Below are 6,621 nucleotides of genomic sequence, written 5' to 3' on the forward strand. Positions count from 1 at the left end.
CTGAAAAGCTCTGGATGTCTACTTTCCAACGCCGTTGAGAGCGCGCCATTTGGAGTTCTTTAGCTTCAAAAAATCCATTTCAAGTTCAGGGAGGTCAGAATCCAACAGCATCAGCAGTCCTTTGTCAGCCTTTTATCAGAGTTTTGCTCAGGTCCCTCAATTTCAGCAAAAAATTACCTGAAATCACAGAAAAACACAAAAACTCATAGTAAAGTCCAGAAATGTTAATTTAGCATAAAAACTAATAAAACATCCCTAAAAGTAGCTAGATTATACTAAAAACTACCTAAAAATAATGCCAAAAAGCGTATAAATTATTTGCTCATCACAACACCAAACTTAAATTGTTGCTTGTCCCCAAGCAACTGAAAATCAATTAGGATAAAAAGAAGAGAATATATTATAAATTCCAGAATATCAATGAATATTAGTCCTAATTAGATGAGTGGGACTTGTAGCTTTTTGCCTCTGAACAGTTTTGGCATCTCACTTTTTCCTTTGAAGTTTAGAATGATTGACATCTATAGGAACTTAGAATTTCAGATAGTGTTATTGATTCTCCTAGTTAAGTTTGTTGATTCTTGAACACAGCTACTTTTATGAGTCTTGGTCGTGGCCCTAAGCACTTTGTTTTTCAGTATTACCACCTGATACATAAATGCCATAGACACATAGCTGGGTGAACCTTTTCAGATTGTGACTCAGCTTTGATAAAGTCCCCAGTTATAGGTGTCCAGAGCTCTTAAGCACACTCTTTTTGCTTTGGATCACGACTTTAACCACTCAGTCTCAAGCTTTTCACTTGGACCTGCATGCCACAAGCACATGGTTAGGGACAACTTAATTTAGTCGCTTAGGCCTGGATTTTATTTCCTTGGGCCCTCCTATCCATTGATGCTCAAAGCCTTGGATCCTATTTACCCTTGCCTTTTGGTTTTAAGGGCTATTGGCTTTTTCTGCTTGCTTTTTCTTTTTCTTTCTAAATTTTTTTCACAAGCTTTTGCCATTCACTGCTTTTTCTTGCTTCAAGAATCAATTTTATAATTTTTCAGATTATCAATAGCATTTCTCTTTGTTCATCATTCTTTCAAGAGCCAACAATTTTAACATTCATAAACAACAATATCAAAAATATGCACTGTTCAAGCTTTCATTCAGAAAACAAAAAGTATTGTCACCACATCAATATAATTACACTAAATTCAAGGATAATTTCGAAATTCATGTACTTCTTATTCTTTTGAATTAGAAACATTTTTCATTTAAGAGAGGTGAAGGATTCATGTAATTATTTATCGCCTTAAGACATAGTTACTAAATACTAATGATCATGTAACAGAGACACAAATATAGATGACATAATAAGCATAAAAACTGAAAAAAAATAGAAAATAAGAATAAGGAATGAATCCACCTTAGTGATGGTGGCATTTTCTTCTTGAAGAACCAATGATATCCTTGAGTTCTTCTATGTCTCTTCCTTGCCTTTGTTGCTCCTCCCTCATTGTTCTTTGATCTTCTCTAATTTCATGGAGAATGATGGAGTGCTCTTGATGTTCCACCCTTAATTGATTCATATTGTAACTCAAATCTTCAAGAGAAGTGTTGAGTTGTTCCCAATAGTTGTTGGGAGGAAAATGCATCCCTTGAGGCATCTCCGGGATTTCTTGGTGATGAGCTTCCTCATGCGTCTCTTGGGTTCCATGAGTGGGCTCTCTTGTTTACTCCATCCTTTTCTTAGTGATGGGCTTGTCCTCCTCAATGGGGATGTCTCCTTCTATGATGACTTCAGCTGAGTAACATAGATGACAAATAAGATGAGGAAAAGCTAGCCTTGCCAAAGTAGAGGGCTTATCGGCTATTTTGTAGAATTCAAGGAAGATGACTTCATGAATTTCTACTTCCTCTCCAATCATGATGCTATGGATCATGATGGCCCGATCCACAGTAACTTCAGATCGGTTGCTAGTGGGGATGATGGAGCGTTGGATGAACTCCAACCATCCTCTAGCTACAGGCTTGAGGTCCAATCTTCTTAATTGAACCGGCTTGCCTTTGGAGTCTCTTTTCCATTGAGCTCCTTCAACATATATGTCCCTAAGGACTTGGTCCAACCTTTGATCAAAGTTGACCCTTTTTGTGTAGGGGTGTGCATCTCCTTGCATCATGGGCAAGTTGAATGCCAACCTCACATTTTCCGGACTATAATCTAAGTATTTTCCCCAAACCATTGTAAGATGGTTCTTTGGATTCGGGTTCAAACTTTGATCATGGTTCCTAGTGATCCATGCATTGGCATAGAACTCTTGAACCATCAAGATTCCAACTTGTTGAATGGGGTTGGTCAGAACTTCCCAACTTCTTCTTTGAATCTCATGTCGGATCTCTAGAAACTCATTTTTCTTGAGCTTGAAAGGGACCTCAGGGATCACCTTCTTCTTGGCCACAACATCATAGAAGTGGTCTTGATGGACTTTGGAGATGAATCTTTCCATCTCCCATGACTCGGAGGTGGAAGCTTTTGTCTTCCCTTTCCCTTTTCTAGAGGTTTCTCCGGCCTTAGGTGCCATCAATGGTAATGGAAAAACAAAAAGCTTATACTTTTACCACACCAAACTTAAAATATTGCTCGCCCTCGAGCAAGAGAGGAAAGAAAAGAAGAAGAATAAGAGAAAATATGGAGGAGAGTAAGGGAGGTGTATTCGGCCAAGGTGTAGAAGAGGGGTTGTGTTGTGTGAAAATTAAGGAGAATGGAGGGGTTTATATAAGGAGAGGAGAGGGAGTAGGTTCGGCCATTTAGGGTGGGTTTGGGTGGGAAAAAAATTTGAATTTTGAAGGTAGGTAGGGTTTATGGGGAAGAGTGAATGGATGTAAGTGGTGAAGGGGGTAATTGGGAAGAGAGATTGAGGTGATTGGTGAAGGATTTTGGGGAAGAGTGTTTATTGGAAAGAGAGGATGAATGTTGAGAAGAGGGGAGAATATGGTAGGTGGGGATCCTGTGGGGTCCACAAATCCTGAGATGATCCTGTGGGGTCTACAGATCCTGAGGTGTCAAGGATTTACATCCCTGCACTGAAAAGTGATGCTGAGGTGTCAAGGAAAAGTGCCAAGGACATAAGAATAACAAGAGGCCATAGCAGTGTTTGATGGATGCAATGAAAAAAGTGATAATCTTACCTGATAAGAATGAAAAAGTGATGCTGCAACTTTCTGCATAAAACCCTTCTGATGAACTTCAAATGCTTGCTAATATAGCCAATGTAATTGCTTTCTGTTTCATACTTTCCTCTCAAATAACTCAGGACTTGCTTAGGGACAAGCAAGTATTAAGTTTGGTGTTGTGATGCCAAGGCATTTTAGGCTAGTTTCACTAGCATTTTTCTGTTAGTTTTAGTTGTTTTATGCATTTTCTTGAGCTTAAAGTAACCAAGAATGGTTAAATGAATAACAAAGCAATGAACCATCCAAACAGTATGATTTTGATGCAAATTCCATGAGTTTTTAGTTATATTACTTGAATGCTATGAATGGAAGATTTCTCATGAAATTTTGCAAGACTTTGATGCAGTTGTTTGGATGATTTCAGGGAAGAAGAGGCTAGGCAAGGAAGCAACAAAATCAATAAAGGAAGCTTGAATATCACATGTGGAGTTTAAGTTCCAGTTTAAGCTTAAACTGGAACTTAAACTGCCAAGCCATATAATGCTGGGAAGTGGCGTTTAAGCTCCAGTTTAAGCTTAAACTGGAGCTTAAACGCCAAAATCATGAAAGCTGAAACTGGCGTTTAACCTCCAGTTTAACCTTAAACTGGAAGTTAAACGCCAGAAATGAGAAATGCACCAGGGAGCATTCCCACGTTTAAGCTCCAGTTTAACCTTAAACTAGAGCTTAAACGTGTTCGACTATTTTTCTCCTCGAGGGTTGCTTTCACATTTCCACGTTTAAGCTCCAGTTTAACCTTAAACTGGAGCTTAAACGTGTTCGACCATTCCACACTCCGTAGTTGCTTTCTTCCATTTCCACGTTTAAGCTTCAGTTTAACCTTAAACTGAAGCTTAAACGTGTTCGACCATTCCACCGTCCAGGATTGCTTTCTTCCATTGCCACGTTTAAGCTTCAGTTTAACCTTAAACTGAAGCTTAAACTGCAACTTAAACGCCACTATTTGAAAAGGTTTCTGGGCCAAAGATATTGCAGTTTAAGTTAGCATTTGAGCACAAACATTAACTTAAACGTACTCTGGTATGAAACCCAATTGAATATCATGGTTTATGGGATTGGGCCTGAAGAATTGATGAGTCTGGAATTTCAATTTGTTGAGTCATGTGTCATTACTTGTTTATCACTAAGTTTGCTCAATGAATGTTACAGAATTGGATCAGCAGCCTCATCAGGATTATGGATCATAAACCCAAAGCGAAAGGAAATCAAGGAAAGGCCTCAAAGCCCAAGAAACACAACAGAAGCTCAATTTAGAAAGTGTATAAATAGGATAGAATTTAAGTGAGAGGGGACTTTTGATCATATTTTTCTAGTTTTCATACTTTGTGTAATTGAATTCAGAGCTATGACTCACTAAACCCCCTTTCATTGGGTTAGGGAGCTCTATTGTAATTCAATGAATCAATAATAGTTTTTATCTTCTTCTTTAATCTTTTCTCTTGAATTTTGTTAAAAAGCTTCTCGATCTAAATTCCATTGGTTAGTTGTCTTGGGAAAGAGACTATCCATAATTGGAATCCTTCGGAACCTTGGGAAAGGAATGGAGGATTCATGCTAGAGAAGCTTTCTCACAGTGAATTGGATTGGGGTTTGGATGGATATTGTGACATGTAATCCTACCAAATTGTGGTTCATGAAACTGTGTGGTATAATCAGTGATCGAGCATCATCTCTTCTTATGAACATTTAAACCAAGGGATTGGGAATTTGTTTGTTTTTAGAGAGAATTGGTGAGCCAAGGGATTGGGATCCAATCATATAAGATTACCAAGCAAAATTCAATGAATGCATTGGTTGAGGAAGGGATAAAAATGTTTTGATTCGGAGATCTCAATATCTCCTGAAACCCAATGAATTCCCCATTTCTGATCTACCACTTTCTCTTTACATTCTGCAATTAAATTCATTCAATCACCCCGATCCCTTTTAATTTCAGCAATTTAGCTTCTCGCTCTTTAATTCATGCAATTTTACATTCCGCAATTCTCATCTAAATCTTGATTCCGCTCAACTAGAACACACTTCTAATCCGAATTGCTCACCAAACCAATCCTTGTGGGATTCGACCTCACTCTATTGTGAGTTTTACTTGACGATAACCGGTGCACTTGCCGGAAGGAATTTTTGCCGATCGTGCAATTTCTTAAAATCGTAGCTATCAAGTTTATGGCGCCGTTGCCGAGGATTGGTTTTCGATTGACAATTCTCAAATTGGAAGTTAACTAGATTGAGCATTTTTCTTGTTTTGATAATTCAGTTCAAGTTACTTGTTGAATTTTAATTTCTGCACTCTGTTACTTGCTTTCTTTCTTTATTCCTTTAAATTCAAGCAACTAACTCACTGACCCACTAACTATTTGAATTAATTCCTCAACTGCTCTAACCATACTCTTCCATTAACCAAGAGTATTTCACTTGTTTGTTGCCTGTGCTGTGTTCTTGTATGACAGGTAGGAGAGGAAAGACATCAACTCCTCCATATACCGAACCAGAGAGGACCCTTCATAAACTTAGAAGGGAAGCAAGAGGGAAGAGAGTACTGGGAGAAGACGAATCTGAAGGAAAATCTGAGGACAATTTTGAGGAAGCTCTAGATCTCAACATGGATAGAGAAGTTCACAACCATGAGAGAGCTGATGGAAACAATGCCATTCCCGAGAGGAGGGTTCTTGGTTCATACATAAACCCAACCTCTGGGAATTGTGGTAGCAGCATTCAGAAACCACCCATTCAGGCCAACAATTTTGAACTCAAACCACAGCTAATATCATTGGTGGAGGATCATTGTTCATTTGGTGGTAGTGCTAATGAAGATCCAAACCAACATCTCACAAAATTCCTGAGAATTTGCGACACTGTGAAGTCCAATGGAGTCCAGAAAGATGCCTATAAACTGCTCTTGTTCCCATTTTCACTTAGGGACAAGGCAGCTAAGTGGCTGGAATCATTTCCAAGGGGGAGCCTAACAACCTGGGATGAGGTGGAAAGCAAGTTTCTGGCACATTTCTACCCCCCACAAAAGGTCAATAGGCTTCGATCTGAGGTTCAGACTTTTAGACAACAAGATGGTGAAACTCTCTACGAGGCATGGGAGAGATTCAAGGATTTGACAAGGAAATGCCCACCAGACATGTTCCATGACTGGGTGCAATTGCATATTTTCTATGATGGACTTTCTTATGAATCAAGGAAGGCTGTAGACCATTCATCAGGAGGTTCATTGAACAGGAAAAAGACTGTGGAAGAAGCCATTGAAGTGATTGTGACAGTGGCTGAGAATGAGTACTACTATGCTTCAGAGAGACACAACACTAAGGGAGTCATGGAGCTGAACCATGTTGATACAATTCTAGCCCAAAACAAGGTGTTTGCCAAGCAACTAGCAGAGCTCACCAGGAA

General features: G+C 39.0%; 1 non-coding gene across 1 annotated transcript; it reads right to left on the reverse strand.

Annotated features, from left to right (window-relative positions):
- Positions 1-6,250: 6,250 nt before the first annotated feature.
- On the reverse strand, positions 6,251-6,354 carry LOC112799311 (small nucleolar RNA R71). Its single transcript, XR_003200885.1, has one exon. It is a non-coding gene; the product is annotated as a small nucleolar RNA R71 (small nucleolar RNA).
- Positions 6,355-6,621: the final 267 nt, after the last annotated feature.

The sequence above is a fragment of the Arachis hypogaea genome, chromosome 4 (assembly GCF_003086295.3).
Source record: "Arachis hypogaea cultivar Tifrunner chromosome 4, arahy.Tifrunner.gnm2.J5K5, whole genome shotgun sequence".
NCBI classification, from domain to species: domain Eukaryota; kingdom Viridiplantae; phylum Streptophyta; class Magnoliopsida; order Fabales; family Fabaceae; genus Arachis; species Arachis hypogaea.